Below are 15,639 nucleotides of genomic sequence, written 5' to 3' on the forward strand. Positions count from 1 at the left end.
TATTATTATTACGTGAGGAAACAAACAGTACACCGGTATTTCCTAGAATAATACTATTTTTCTCCTTGTACTCCTATGATAACTTCCACTATATGCAGCAATTTCCTAGCTGTTTATCAGTTCGGAAACAAACTCAATTGCAACATCGCTCTGAAAGCTCAATTGCACCGTAGATCTGCTCCAAAATGCATTTTTTTTCTAAGCATCCTTTTGCTGAGTGAAACGATCTGGTATGTAAATTCAGTTGCACATGTACGATGTTCCCTGCCCCAAATCTTTTTCACATCCACAACACATGGTGGCTTGAAACCAATCTGCTATCTAGTTCACCCAAGCCAAATCAGTTCATTCAGTAATACATACACTATTTCGTTTAGATATTGTCATTGCAGGATCACACTGCATCAAGCAAACTCATATTTTAAGCAGGGCAAACCTATTCTTTTAGACATTAAAGGGTTTATAAAAGAGCCAGTGGACTGTAACCATGTAAAAACAAACTGACAGAACTATTTCATCGGTTTTAAAATTGCTACTCAGAGAGCAAACAAGGGGTTGTTGTTATTTGATTATACTAATACAAATGTTATATATAAAGATACAAATGTATTGATTAAGGCAATAAATTGAAAATGATGTGAGCATGCTGGTCAAAACAAGGTCCAGTCAAATATACAAGCCCGATGCCAACTTTGGATTACTAGAAGATGACAGTAAAGCTTCCAGTTACATGTATACTGGACAGTACATTAGCACAAAATGCACCAACAATACATTACACCAATTAACTACGTATAAAATTGCAGACGAGTCATAATACTAGGCAGGATATGAATTGGCTGCATCCATAACAAGCACTGGTTGCAAGCAAATAAGCAGCAAAGCATGCTACTATCAAACAAATCCCTGCAACATATTGAATTGTTGTATAACACCGAGACCAGATTAAATAATAGTAAGCAAAGAGTAGATAACACACTCACCACCTCAAATAGTTGGTGCACACAATGATGGTGGCAAACCAGCATATAGTCTGACCATACATGTTGGGTTTGCTAAGCTCAGCGAACAATTCGACCTGCAACGTCTTGACGTCCATGGAAAATAGTCCAAACTTAAGCATGTGTTGTGTAGATGGGGTGTACAACGCCTCCACGAGCAGGTATCCCCCAGCTACACCAACAAGAGCAGCATGCTTTACCGGCAACAGGATGACCTTCTCCGAGTACCATTGGTTATTTCTTAGAATTGAATACGCCAGCCAACATCGGTCATCTTCTCTGTACTCATCATAGCGTTTAGTGAGCATCCCGAGCATTCCGTCCGCTGCCTCGACAATGACATAATTGCGGTTCGGTGGTTGTTCAGGTGGGAGGCTGACAACAGAGAACTCCATGGTGTGCGTGTCAAGGAGAAGCAACTTGTTCATGAAATGCAAACGCCAACAGAAGCATCTGTGGACGTACTGACGACAGGACAGCCAAGGCTCAGAGTTCTCAAATGAGCCAATAGTAGCCTGAGCACTCCATTGATCATGAATAAGAATGTGCCATTGTCCATCCAAAGAGGAGAAGCCCAGCATCAGCAGATTTATTCTGCATTGTGCCAAGCACACCACTCTGAATGATAAAGGGTCGTCCTCATCCTCGCCGGGAGCAAGGAAAGTCTCCAACATGAGGAGGTCCGGTCTACGGACCAGCGCTTTCAGGTGGTCGGGGACGGCAGGCAGCAGGATGTAGCGGCGGTGCACGGGGTCGCACACGGCGAGGACCCTGACCAAAAATTGGCTGTACTGTGAGTCACACAGCTCAGCGCCCACGAGCAAGCGGCTGCCGGATTCTTCTTTGACCGGGGCGCCGGCAAGGAGGGCCCGCCCGTCAAAGAAGTCAATTTCACTCCAGGAGCGGCCGGCGGTGGAGGGGAGGAAGGAGGAGCAGGAGAAGTCGAAGCCGACGAAGGCGCGGGCTGGGACGGCGGAGGGGTGCGGCTGCTGAGCTGGGATGAAGGGATCGTGGACCATGCCGACGAGAGGCGGCGGGTGGATGACGCGGTACCGCCGGAGGAAGGCGTGGCCGGAGATGACGCTGTGGAAGGAGGCGCAAGCGGTGGAGGCGCGGGCGAGGTCGGCGGCGGCGGGGAGGCGGAGGAATATTTCCTCGAGCAGCACATCCGGGAGATCGGCGACGGACGACGCCGGCTGTGGGATCTGCTGAGGGCCTGGCGCCGGCGGCGAGGCCATCACGGTGGACGGGAGGAAGATTTCCTGGAGCAGCCCGTCTTGGACTCGAAGGGACGGCGGCTCCGGCGGTGGTACTGGGTTGGAGGTTGGCGGCGGCGCCATCGGAGTGGTCCGGATGGGGAATTGGGGATTTTGGTAGGTTTGGTGACCGGTGAGGAACGAGTGCCAATGGACACTTCACCGCACAAGATGGTCAACATAATCCATTCTAAATAAACAAAACCACCTCTGTCTAAACATTCCATATTTATCAAATCTCTTGATTTTGACGACCAAGATTGTCCAACTAATCCATTTCTTTTAATGGTCAAGAATGTTAGAGTTATAATATAAGTCATGTACACCTTTGTATTTATCCCGTTGTATAAGAGGTTTTCTGCATATGTTCCACACCTGTACATGTATATATATCGGCCTATGGCCTCATGGGAATACAAGTTGCTTATTCCTAACATGGTATTAGAGCTAGGTCAATTTTTTACACGCTGCAACTCGTGCGTTTGATCCGTCTGTTTGATCGAAGCAATCGATCTCTAACCCCGCTCGATCTCCTCTCCGTCTGCTCGATCGAAGCAGGGGGCTCGTCCCGCAGGCGCCCCCGATCTCCTCTCCAGCCGGCCGCTCGAAGGACTCCCGCTGCCGGCCCGTCCCGATCGGAGTCGCCCCGCCCGCCCGTTAGATCGGCCGGCCAGCGCCTCCCGCTGCCGGCCCGTCCCGATCCAGTCGCGATCTCCCGCTCGACGCTGCTCCCGCCCCAAGCCAGCACCTGATCCCGATCTGGTCGCTCTCGTCGGATCTAAAAAAAATGTCTGCTGCATCGGGCTATGTTGCTGTCCCTTGCTGTCCGGTGATCTTTGATGGTACTAACTACACCGAGTTCACTGGCTTTATGCGCATTCACATGCGTGGCATCCGTCTCTGGGGTGTTCTTTCTGGCGAGGTCTACTGTCCGCCACGTCCAGTTCCTCCGGTGGCCCCTACTCCGCCAACTCCATCGGTTCTTCCTACGGATGCTAATCAGGTCGCCAAGGATGCGGCTAAGCTTGCTGATGAGGCTGTTGATCGTGCTTATGATGAGAGGGTTTTGGCTTATGAGGAGGCTCTTCAGACGTATCATGGTGCTCTGTCTGTTTACACCCAGTGGCTTGATGATGATGCTCGTGCTGCAGCTGTTCTCACTGCTAGTGTTATGCCTCAGTTTGCTTCTGAATTTCTGGGTCTTCCTACTGTCTTTGAGATGCGGACCCGTCTTCGTCAGCGCTATCAGCCCTCTGGTGATGCCTTATACCTCTCTATGGTCCGTCAGGAGCATGCTCTTCAGCAGGGTGACTCTATTGTTGATGACTTCTATGCACAGAGTTCTGCTATCTGGCGCCAGCTTGATTCTCTCCGCAGTGCTGGGTGTCGTACCTGCCCCTGTTGCCAGGCTGTCCAGGCCAATTTGGAGTTTCATCGCGTCTATGAGTTCCTGTCTCGGCTCCGTAAGGAGTTTGAGCCCCGGCGTGCTCAGTTGTTTGCTCGTGGCCGTATTTCTCTCATGGAGGCGCTTTTTGAGATTCGTGCTGAGGAGACTCGCTTACGTGGTGCTGGTTTGCTGGAGGTTCCCTCTGTGCTCGCTACTCGTGCTCCTACGCCACCTGCTGCACCGACCCCTTCTCGCTCGAGTGCTCCGCCGCTCTTGCCCACTCCTTCTGGAGGCTCAGGTCGCCCCCGTCCACATTGCGACTATTGCAACAATGATGGTCATCTTGAGTCTCAGTGCTACACGAAGAAGAAACACCTGCGCAAGGCTCGATCATCATCTTCAGGGACTTCGTCATCTACCTCGACAGCTTCAGCCATTGCTTTGACTGAGCAGGATATTCTGAGACTTAAGCGTCTGCTCGCGGCTTCAGGTTCTTCCTCGACGGGTACTGCTGGTTTTGTGACTGATGCTTCCCGCACTGAGCAATCACCCTCTACACAGTCAGGTACATCCCCATGGGTTCTGGACTCTGGAGCTTCTTTTCATATGTCTTCTCATTCTTCCACTTTGTCCTCTCTTCGATCACTGGATTCTCCTGTTCATATTTTCACTGCTGATGGTACTCCACTTTCTGTTGCTAGTTGAGGCAATCTTACCACTCCTTCTTATTCTGTTCCTGATGTTGCTCATGTTCATCGACTTACCATGAATCTGTTTTCTGCTGGTCAACTTACAGATTCTGGTTGTCGCGTCATCCTTGACGTTGACTCTTGTTCTGTCCAGGACCGTCGCACGCACACTCTGGTTGGGGCTGGCCCTCGCCGCCGTGATTCTCAGGGTCTTTGGGAGTTGGACTGGCTTCATGTTCCTTCCGCTGTCACCACCATCGCCAGTTCTTCCGCTTCTGTCGCCTCCGTTACTGGTTCCTTCCAGCAGTGGCATCATCGACTTGGTCATCTGTGTGGTTCTCGGTTGTCTTCTTTAGTTCGTCGAGGTCTTCTGGGGTCTGTCTCAGGAGATGTCTCTTTAGAGTGTCAGGGTTGTCGTCTTGGCAAGCAGATTCAGTTACCATATTCACATAGTGAGTCAGTGTCCAAGCGTCCTTTCGATTTAGTCCATTCTGATGTATGGGGTCCGGCCCCTTTCGCTTCGAAAGGTGGTCATAAATACTATATTATTTTCATAGATGATTTCTCTCATTACACATGGCTTTATTTCATGACTTCTCGTTCTGAGGTGTTGTCTATTTATAAGCGTTTTGCTGCCATGGTTCATACTCAGTTCTCTTCACCCATTCGTGTTTTTCGTGCTGACTCCGCTGGCGAGTATATCTCTAAGATGTTGCGTGGTGTTCTTGCTGAGCACGGGACTCTCTCTCAATTCTCTTGTCCTGGTGCTCATGCTCAGAATGGTGTGGCTGAGCGAAAGCATCGACATCTTCTTGAGACGGCTCATGCATTGATGATTGTTGCCTCTCTCCCGACTCATTTTTGGGCTGAGGCCGTCTCCACATCCACCTATCTTATCAATATACAGCCTTCCGCTGCTCTACAGGGTGGTGTTCCTTTCGAGCGACTTTTTGATCGTTCTCCCGATTATTCGATGCTTCGCTCGTTTGGTTGTGTTTGCTATGTTCTTCTTGCCCCTCGCGAACGCACCAAACTGACCGCTCAGTCTGTTGAGTGTGTCTTCTTAGGCTACAGTGATGAGCATAAGGGCTATCGTTGTTGGGATCCTATTGGTCGTCGGATGCGTATCTCTCGAGACGTGACTTTTGATGAGTCTCGTCCCTTCTACCCACGCCCATCTTCCTCGACTTTTTCAGTGCAGGATATCTCTTTCCTCACTTTTCCTGACTCACCTATCACCCCCGTCGAGACTGTACCTCTCCGTTCCACTTCCTCTCCTTCTCCACCTCTAGTTGATTTGCAGCCACCATCCTCCCCGGTCTCCTCGCCTAGCATGTCACCGGGTTCTCCACCTTCATCTCCGGTGACTTCCTCCCCGGTCTCCTCTCCCAGCCTGTCACCGGATTCTACACCTTCATCTCCGGTGACTTCTTCGTCGCCACCCCCCGATTCTACCTTGACGATTCCTCCTTCTATTATTCCATCTTTTCCTCAGCATTACACTCATCGTCCACGACCAGTCGATGCCTCTGTGGATGAGTCGTCATCTTCCTCTCAGCCTACTTATGGCTTGCGTTCTCGTCCTCGTTCGCCCATTGATCGCTTTGGATTTCCCACCGCTGGTGCTGCTGTTCTTGAGCCGACTTCTTACCGTCAGGCTGTTGTTCATCCTGAATGGCAGTTTGCGATGGCAGAGGAGATTGCTGCTCTTGAACGCACTGGTACCTGGGATCTTGTTTCTCTTCCTCCCGGAGTCCGTCCGATCACTTGTAAGTGGGTCTACAAGGTTAAGACTCGCTCCGATGGTTCTCTTGAGCGTCACAAAGCTCGTCTTGTGGCTCGTGGTTTTCAGCAGGAGCATGGTCGTGATTATGACGAGACTTTTGCTCCTGTGGCCCATATGACCACTGTTCGTACACTTCTTGCCGTTGCCTCTGCACGCCACTGGTCTATATCTCAGCTTGATGTTAAGAATGCCTTTCTTAATGGTGAGCTGCGTGAGGAGGTGTACATGCAGCCACCACCTGGGTATTCTGTTCCTGATGGCATGGTATGTCGTCTTCGTCGCTCTCTCTATGGCCTTAAGCAAGCCCCCCGCGCCTGGTTTGAGCGCTTTGCCTCTGTGATCACTGCTGCTGGTTTTTTAGCAAGTGCTCATGATCCAGCATTGTTTATTCACCTTTCTACTCGTGGTCGGACTCTTCTTCTTCTTTATGTTGATGACATGATCATCACGGGGGATGACCCCCCGTATATTGCCTTTGTAAAGGCCCGTCTTAGTGAGCAGTTTCTTATGTCTGATCTTGGACCTCTTCGCTACTTTCTTGGGATTGAAGTCTCTTCTACCTCTGATGGCTTTCTTATATCCCAGGAAAAGTATATCCAGGATCTTCTTGCTCGTGCTGCTCTTACTGACGAGCGCGTTGTTGAGACTCCTATGGAGCTTAATGTTCACCTTTGTGCTACTGATGGTGATCCTCTCCCTGACCCGACGCGTTATCATCATCTTGTTGGCAGTCTTGTCTATCTAGCTGTCACTCGTTCGGACATCTCTTATCCGGTTCATATTCTGAGTCAGTTTGTCTCTGCTCCCACCTCGGTTCACTATAGTCATCTCCTTTGTGTTCTTCGATATCTTCGAGGCACGATCTCTCACCGTCTATTCTTTCCTCGCTCCAGTTCTTTACAGCTTCAGGCCTATTCGGATGCTACGTGGGCTAGTGATCCTTCAGATCGCCGTTTACTTTCTGCTTATTGTGTTTTTCTTGGTGGTTCTCTCATTGCCTGGAAGACGAAGAAACAGCTTGCAGTTTCCCATTCGAGTGCCGAGGCTGAGTTGCGAGCAATGGCTCTTTTGACGGCAGAGGTGACTTGGTTACGGTGGTTACTTCAGGACTTTGGTGTTTCTGTCACTACACCGACTCTGCTCTTATCTGACAGTACAGGTGCTATCAGCATTGCACGCGATCCTGTGAAGCATGAGCTCACCAAGCATATTGGTGTTGATGCTTTCTATGTGCGCACTGGTGTGCAGGATCAGGTTATTGCTCTTCAGTATGTGTCTTCCGAGTTATAGTTGGCGGATTTCCTGACGAAGGCTCAGACTAGAGCACAACATGGCTTTTATCTCTCCAAACTCAGTGTTGTTCATCCACCATGAGTTTGAGGGGGGTGTTAGAGTTATAATATAAGTCATGTACCCCTTTGTATTTATCCCGTTGTATAAGGGGTTTCCTGCATATGTTCCACACCTGTACATGTATATATATCGGCCTATGGCCTCATGGGAATACAAGTTGCTTATTCCTAACAAAGAATAACTTTGAATTGAAGGATTTAATTAGCCAATATTCGAAGGGAATGGATTCACGATGATTCCGTAAAAGATTGCAATTTTTTATCCCATTAAAATTGTAACTTCATTAAAAAAAAGAGCCTACATGGTGAGATGGTTCCATGCTTAATCATTTGGTATGCCAACATTTACATGTTCATTAGACTAGTTGAATGCTCGTGCATTTTCACAGAATAAAATATGTATTGATACTTTCTCAAATGATGATGTGATTAAGACTCAATTATAAATGGTAATTTCCTCGTCTTTGATGATGATTTGGTATCCTTACAACTACTTTTTATTATAGTCACAGTGGGGAAAAAATGAAAGACGAGATAGAAAAACAAATTCAAAACAGGAGCAATTGACATTATAGGATGGCCCCGTTATATTTCTGATCCCTGAAGCCTTCACATTTTATTTCAAGACTCTTTTGGTTATGGCAAGCCAACTCCTAGCCTATGCCTCTAAGCATTACAGACGACCTATAAATACTAGTAGAACGCCCGTGCGTTGCTACGGGCTACAACACATATAAATGAATCAAACAAATGATTAAGGTCGTCTTCAAAGTCGAAGCTCATTTCTTACTCATACATCCGAGTTTTTGGACATCCAACGGGCGCCCAATAAGCTTCCAAGAATTCAACCGTCTCGACAGTCCGGGTTTCCCAAATCCAAACCATATGCGGGGGAGAAATGTGGTTGTCCAGACTATTCACCATGTTATCTCCAAGACGCGGGCCCAACACGAAAACCCCACCCCACGATGCACCCTTCCCTTTTCCTGTCGGACCCTTCCCTCCCCGCAGGTTTCCCGCCGTAGCGGGACATTTCTCGCTAGAGCCCTCTCCATTAAAACCTGATGACGCCCATCTTACCTTCGCCATGGCGCCCTCTCTTCTTTACAACATACTTCCCCATGGACCGGCAAGGAGGAGTCCCCCGCCAAGCGCCCCGCTTTCCACCCTGATCCCCGACCCCCTGTGTTCGTGCTGATCCGCTACAACCATCTAGGGGGAGGAGGTGTGCGCCGCCCGTGACGCCCCCGCCCCCCGTCAAAAGTGTAATCTCGACCAGTGAAGAACACATTTTCTAAAAGCCTAATCTCAACATTGAAAAACATCAGGAAAGGATTTAGGCGTGCACACAACTTAATTAGTCCTAGCAAATCTATAACACCAGTAGTTCTTCAAATCATATTTTGTTTTAGATTGACACTAAACCTTCTACTAAATATGTCAAAGTAAATAGGAACTCAGACGTATGTCCGTGCGTTGCTATGGAAAAAATGCAAGTAAATAACTCAACCAGTTTATCTAAGCACATGCCTAACGTATGCCCTCTTTATCAATTTGTTTAGTAAATACTATGGGATTGGTCGCCAGAATAATTTTTGTGCCAACCGAATTTCATGTATGTCTTCTTCCTCTCTCGTTCATCCTCCTCCTCCCGTTCTCGCGAGCCACACTCTTGAAGCCAGGCTAACCGTTGTCTTCTTCCTCTCCTTCGACCTCCTCCTCCCACTCCACCGGCCTAACCGTAGTCCCCTGCGTACTTTGAGCCGATATCAAGGCTCATCAGCCAAGGCCGATCATCGGCGTGACTTCATATTATAGAGTTGTAGATGTCCTTAACATGACTGAAACTGATTGACCAATGGCAGAACTGCCCTTAATATTTTGGGAGGACTGATGGTTTTAGTTTGTTCCTTTAGCCACTCAGTTTCTGGGAGACTGGGACTTGTACTACATAGTTAATGAGCAAGGCAAGACTGGTTTATATCTGGGATGCCAACGGATTAGGCCCGGTAGAAGGAGCGGCAACGATGAGTTGATGCAACGGTGGCATGCATTGGAAAGTGTTGCTCAAATCGTTGTGAGCACCAGATTGTTTGGCAATATATGAGGCTAAGTGTGGATCACTCTTCTGAACTTTGTGCGAGACCTGAACTGTTTAGTGTAGAGTGCAAGTAACACCTTATTTTGTTTTCATGGGGTCTCTCCTCTCACCCCTCGACTCTCCTAGATTAGATGGTGAAGCTCTCATAGTTGCAATGATGGTTTCCGCTACTAATCAAACTGAGGGGCCATCACGCGTGCTCTCCTCTCAAGTCCGTATGTTCCCACGGGCCAAAAAAATTATATATAGAGATAGTTCCATTGAAATAAACTATAATTCATCACGTGGATGTTGCATGCGACTTATGATTGTATTGCTATAAATTAATATCGGTTCTTCTAATACATATTTTCTCGTCCCATGTATAAATACACTGCATGAGTTCAACGTGTAAAGAAGACAGTGACATAAAATTCCACGATGAATGAAAATGCACTTCGTTTAGAGTGTACGTAGCTCGATGAGTTTTCAAACTCTTTCAACAACAACATCTTGGGGAGATGAAGATGTCCTCCCCCACGCAGCCACCCCCCCCCCTCCACACACACACACACACCCACCCACCCACCGGTGGTGTCGGTGTAGATGCAGATGTCCTCCTTCGGCTTGGATTGTTTTCAACCAGGTTGCGTCCCTCCCACGCTGGTGTATGGGGAGGCGCAGGAGCGATGCGTCATGTACTGTTCGATGTCCGAAGTGGAGGGCCGGCAAGAGGATGAGTTGTTGGCCGTGACACCAGAGGCGGGCATCTCTAAGCCGACTGAGATGCAGTGCGTTGTCGATGTGCCTCACACGCTCGCCAGCACCAGTGGCGTGCATGGCTCCCGCACTGGCTTCAGGAAGACCGTTGTTCTGTTGCCTTGCATAGGAGAGCGAGAGGAACATACTCTCCACGGCTTGCCAATCAATTATAAATGTAGCTCTCGTCCATCTGCATGTTCTCGATGCAAAGAATCGTCTTGGCCTCGTTGGTTCTTGCGAGTACCTGTGTTGGGGAAGCAAGCCCGCCTACCACATGGCCTACCGAGGCGGTGACTCCTGCCAATAGGCCCCCAGATGAGGTGAGAAGGCTGACCCGCTTAAGCATCGGGGCGATGGCGGCGAAGCAGGGGCTGGGAGCGCTCCGGAGCAAGAAATCCATTCTTTAATTTAAAATCATTTTCACCTTATATTTTTTACAACATTCTCTTTGACAAGTTTCGACAACCTACAATTTTTTTAATAAAGTTAAACAACATCATCAATGCTATGAAAAATATGAAGTCTTGAGAGCTTGGGCCGCCTCATCATAGTTTCATTTTGAGCTCTCATGTCCCATCATCTGACATGCAGCTCTACTGGTACGCATCAGACTCAATTATGGTAACCCGGCCGCATAGTCTAACATGTGATCAAAACAAATCTTCATCCGGTTTGTAAGCATGGTCTAGATAATAAAAAAGGATTCTTACATTGCTCGGCCTGAGATTGTTTATCACCAGCTCATCTCCAGCTTGGCCCCCCTTTGCCGTGACAGGCAAGTTGATGTCGTCCCTATACGCCACCGACAAGCCTGCATTGACCACCAGTGGCCCATATCTTCTTTGTTGGGTTTCTAGATGAAACAAGAAAATAATCATATGATTATGACTTGGTTGAAATACCTTTACAAACAAATAGAGTGTTAAGTTTGAAACTCATCTCTTCTTGCAACAGAAAACAAAGAACGATTGTAGAGAAAAAAAGATCTCGTTTCTTTACCTCTTGTTGTTACTTCGCTCACTGGAAGCTACACACCTGTTGTTTTGGCTGTGTCAGTATATCATGAGGAACATTAACTGCCTAGGAAACTACATGTTTCTTTCTCTTTCATCTGAGACAAAAAAAATCAATAGAATCAATCTATTTGTATACTACTTGTAGGTAATTTCCTAATCCATGCTTTTGAAATCCTGAACACTTTCAAGGTAGTCTATTTGTTTTCATAAATGGGCAGCTAGGCAGGTGATCAATCTCTAATTGCTTATAACCCAACCTGATTAAAAAGCAAGTTCCTGATTTTTTTTCCAAAAGTGCTAGATACAGTTGACACGGAATAACAAACTTTAAATCAAAAAACATTGCAATTTAGGAGGATAAGCATGACCTGAGTTTCCTTGTTAGAACAAATGTTCACAACATCATTATTTCGAGCAGCACACTAATGTCTGCCCTTTATTTGAGTTTGATTTCACATGAAGGGTAGGTCCTCTCCTATTACAGTTCTTCAACAAAATTTACAAGTAATCAAACTGCAACAAAATTTCATCCCTACTGATCGAGGGTTATCAAATACTCCTCCTACTCTATCTTATCCTTAGCAGTAACACTGATGTTTTCCTTAGCAGCAACAACAAAAATTCACCCCTACTCATCCAGGAGTACATCAGCACTCAAAACAACACGGGTCCTCTTCCTCTATTTTTCCTTAGCAATATTAACACAAGCATCAAAAAAGCAAGCAATCACCTCATCCATATGGGAGAAAACGAGAACGTCCTCTGAAGCTCGAGTATTTACGAAGTTCACTAAATTGCATCACATCCACATAAGGAGGAAGAAGGCACCATGTTTCTCTGGATTCTCTGGACTGGGAAGATAGCAGTAGGAGGAGGGTTGGCGACCAAAGGGCCCTGCTCGTCGGCGTCGACCACCGCTCGTTGGAGACGACCACCGTGTTGGACCCCGCCGCTGGGATCCACTCCATGGTGGACATCGTCCTCCGGCGTTGGGCACAGACAGGCAGCCCACGGAGGAGGGGAGGCGACAGTGACGGGTTGAGGAGGAGGACGGAGACGGCGTGAGGAGGAGGCCGTCGCAGCCTTGCCTGGGAGGCACTGCGTCGTCCTGAGGTGGAGAGCTGGATCAGGCGGCTCGCAAAGGAGGGCCGTCCGCGTCCCACATGTGGCGGCCATCAGCGACCCATGCGATGACGACCTCGATCTGCACGAATCCGGCTTCGGCGACCTTGATCTCACAGTCGTCGGGCGCATGCGGATGGGAGATGGATTCATGGATATATCGTTGAAAAAATCTGCAGGGCTGGCGACTTCTTTCGTTCCGAAAATATCGGCGGGGCTAGTGATTTCCTTCGTTCCAAAAATCAGATATTTTTTTCTTAAACAAATTGCACTATTGAAAGGTATAGATTGACTTGTATAATTTAGGAAATTTCGATCCGTAATTTCTTATACGTTTGGAAAATATTGGTTTGTAATAAAAGAGAGGGACCGATTGATCTGGATCAGTTAGGAAAGTTGATTAAAATCTGTTATTTGTTTTCTCAAAATCTGTTATTTGTTTCCTAAAACAAATTGCACTAATTAGAGGGATCGATTGAATTGGATAAGTTAGGAAAATTAGATCTATGATTTTTCATACGTTAGGAAAGTGCTGGTATATAATAAAAGAGTGTACATAAAATAAACCGATGGATAAGAAAATCAGCATGGGAATGGGTGGTGGGAGGTGGGACGAAATAAAACCGAACGAAAAAAACCTGAAAGCGAGACTACCAACTGCTCCATTAGAAGTAGAGATATGCCTGTGTCGTCTGGCTGCGTGCATAAACATTGTAACCTATGTTCCTGGTTTGCCTCTTTCCTAGGGTCATGGGCCACCCTATTTTTTCTTTTGTGCCAATGGCTAACCGGGAAATGTATCCGTTCCCGTACACCCGTACTTGTGGTGCTACCGATGCACCTGATGCCATAGAATATTTCAAAAAATCTAGCACATTAACGCAACATCAATGTATGATGTCCCAAAATTTCGTACAAAAATTTCAAATATTTTGTGAGATGCTAAAATGACAAATTTGACATCGGTATGATAATGGTTCAAATCTAAAGCCTAAGTTATGTTATGTACTATTCAATGTTGAATTTGTCATTTTTTATTTTCGAGTTATGTTTCAAATTTTGACTTAAAATTTTGTGACAACCTACATTAATGTTGTGTGAGTGTGCTAAAAAAATTTCAGAATTTTTTAAACATTTTAATACATAATGTGAGTTCGGTGCATCGGTAGCACCACAAGCTCTGGTGCACCAGATATTTTTCCCATGGCTAACCTACCTGGCTGCTGGCCTAGGAGGGCCCCTCTGGAATTTAAGGGCCCAGGGCATAGCCCACCTCCCCCCTTAGGGTCTGCCCTCGAAAAAAGACCAATATATTCCAACCCTTCTAAATGCGGATGCTGATATTTTATCCAAAAGTAACTAAAACGTTGCACCTTGAGAAATTACTCCCTCCAATCCTATTTGCTCTGCGCATAAGTACGAATACAGATACCAAGAAGAGCCTTCATGCATCCTATTTGGACCGGTTTGCCCCTATGAAAGACCTATGGATACAAATGTATGACCGAATAGGGGTAAACCGGTCCAAAATGCGCGTGGGAGAGAGAAAACAAGACCTATGCGGCCACCCAATCCATTGAATGCATTTGCCGCTCCTGAATCTCCGTTCGGCGTTTCCTTCCTAGTCCGTCCGCACGTGACGGTGTTTGTGCCGCTTCTGGCGAGTTCGTGGTGCGTCCACAGCGTTCCTGTTCGGCAAGCCTTGCCGATCAAATCCGTGAGTCCAGATCCACAAAATCTGAAATCTTGAGCCTGTTTCCTGCGATCTAAATCGCTGTGCCGCGCAATTCCCCTTTTCCCTCATCAGTTTCATTCCCCTTTTCCCTCATCAGTTCATCCCATCTCTAAATCTGTGCGGAGAGCACTTTCCCTCATCAGTTCACCCCATCTCTAAATCTGTGTGGAAATTTTTGGGCGTTCTGTAGCTGACGTGCAGGAGCTTGTGGAGAGAGGGGTTCGTGGGAGGATTTGTGCTGTCAATAACCACGAAATTCCCCTTCACCTGATCTGAATCGTCAGTCAATCAATCAACTGAAGGGAGACCAAAGCTTGCCTATTGCATCCAGGAAGCCGAACCAAGCTGGCTTTGAGGGTCTCCTCTGTAGTCAGTTTCAGCGGACAGTCAAATTGGTGAGTCCTTAAATCAAAGCTTGAGTGAAATCAACACAGAATAGATTTTCCACGGGCCTAGCAACCTTGGGTGTGCAAACACATTTGAATCAAATTACCCTAGCTGGAGTGTGGTGTGGCTGTGAAAAAGTAGGTGGATTGAATAGAGTCCCTGTTTATCCGAGGCTACAATGGGAGGTGAGATGGTACCATATTTGGCTGGAGTCGAAGGAAAACTAAAGGGACTGCAGCTGTCGGATGCAGAGAAGAAATGTATTAAACTCGGAAGGAAAAATGCAAGCTCCTTGCAATGGGCAAACTCCAAGCAGTTGGTAAGCTTCTGTCGGACAGACCGGCGAAAGCTGAGCATTTAGGGAGGACATTGGCAGGAATCTGGTGCCCCTTCACAGGACTGGAATGCAAGGATTTTGGTAAGAACCGTTTTTTATTTTCGTTCCGTGAAGAGAAAGGCAAAAGGAAGGCAGTAGATAGTGGACCATGGTTTTTCAATAAAAGTTTGCTGGTGATGGAAGATTTTGCAGCTAACAAAAGCATTGATGAATACCAATTTAAGTGATACCAATATGGGTAAGGGCATATGGTATTCCGATGGGGAAGATGGATAGAGAAACAGGAACTTTAATTGGGGAACAAATTGGAAAAGTTTTGGATATGGATCTAGATGAGAATGGTCTTGCAATAGGGCAATATATGAGGATCAAAGTACGAATGGACACCACTCTACCACTGATGAGAGGAATTACTTTTGATGACGAGGATGAAGAGGAGCCGGACAAGAGGAAGGAAACTATGGTAATAGAGGAAAAGAAAGATGCAGTACAGGAGAGAGTGGTTTCCTTTGAATATGAACACTTGGCTGACTTCTGTTACAACTGTGGGATCATTGGCCATAGTGAAAAAGTTTGCCCAACCGAAAAAAAAGAGAAGGAGGTAGGCAGTATGGTCCATGGCTGTGAGCAGTAATTTACAAGGGGAGTTCCAGTGAAGAGAGAAATAGAGGACCAAGCGACAAGACTGAATTTTGGAGTGGGGGAAGCAAAGGTAGTAGGCAAGGAAGT

General features: G+C 47.0%; 1 pseudogene; it reads right to left on the minus strand.

The window, feature by feature from the left end:
* Positions 1–987: 987 nt before the first annotated feature.
* LOC123154421 (uncharacterized) lies at positions 988–2,424 on the minus strand (annotated as a pseudogene).
* Positions 2,425–15,639: the final 13,215 nt, after the last annotated feature.

The sequence above is a fragment of the Triticum aestivum genome, chromosome 7A (assembly GCF_018294505.1).
Source record: "Triticum aestivum cultivar Chinese Spring chromosome 7A, IWGSC CS RefSeq v2.1, whole genome shotgun sequence".
Classification (NCBI taxonomy): domain Eukaryota; kingdom Viridiplantae; phylum Streptophyta; class Magnoliopsida; order Poales; family Poaceae; genus Triticum; species Triticum aestivum.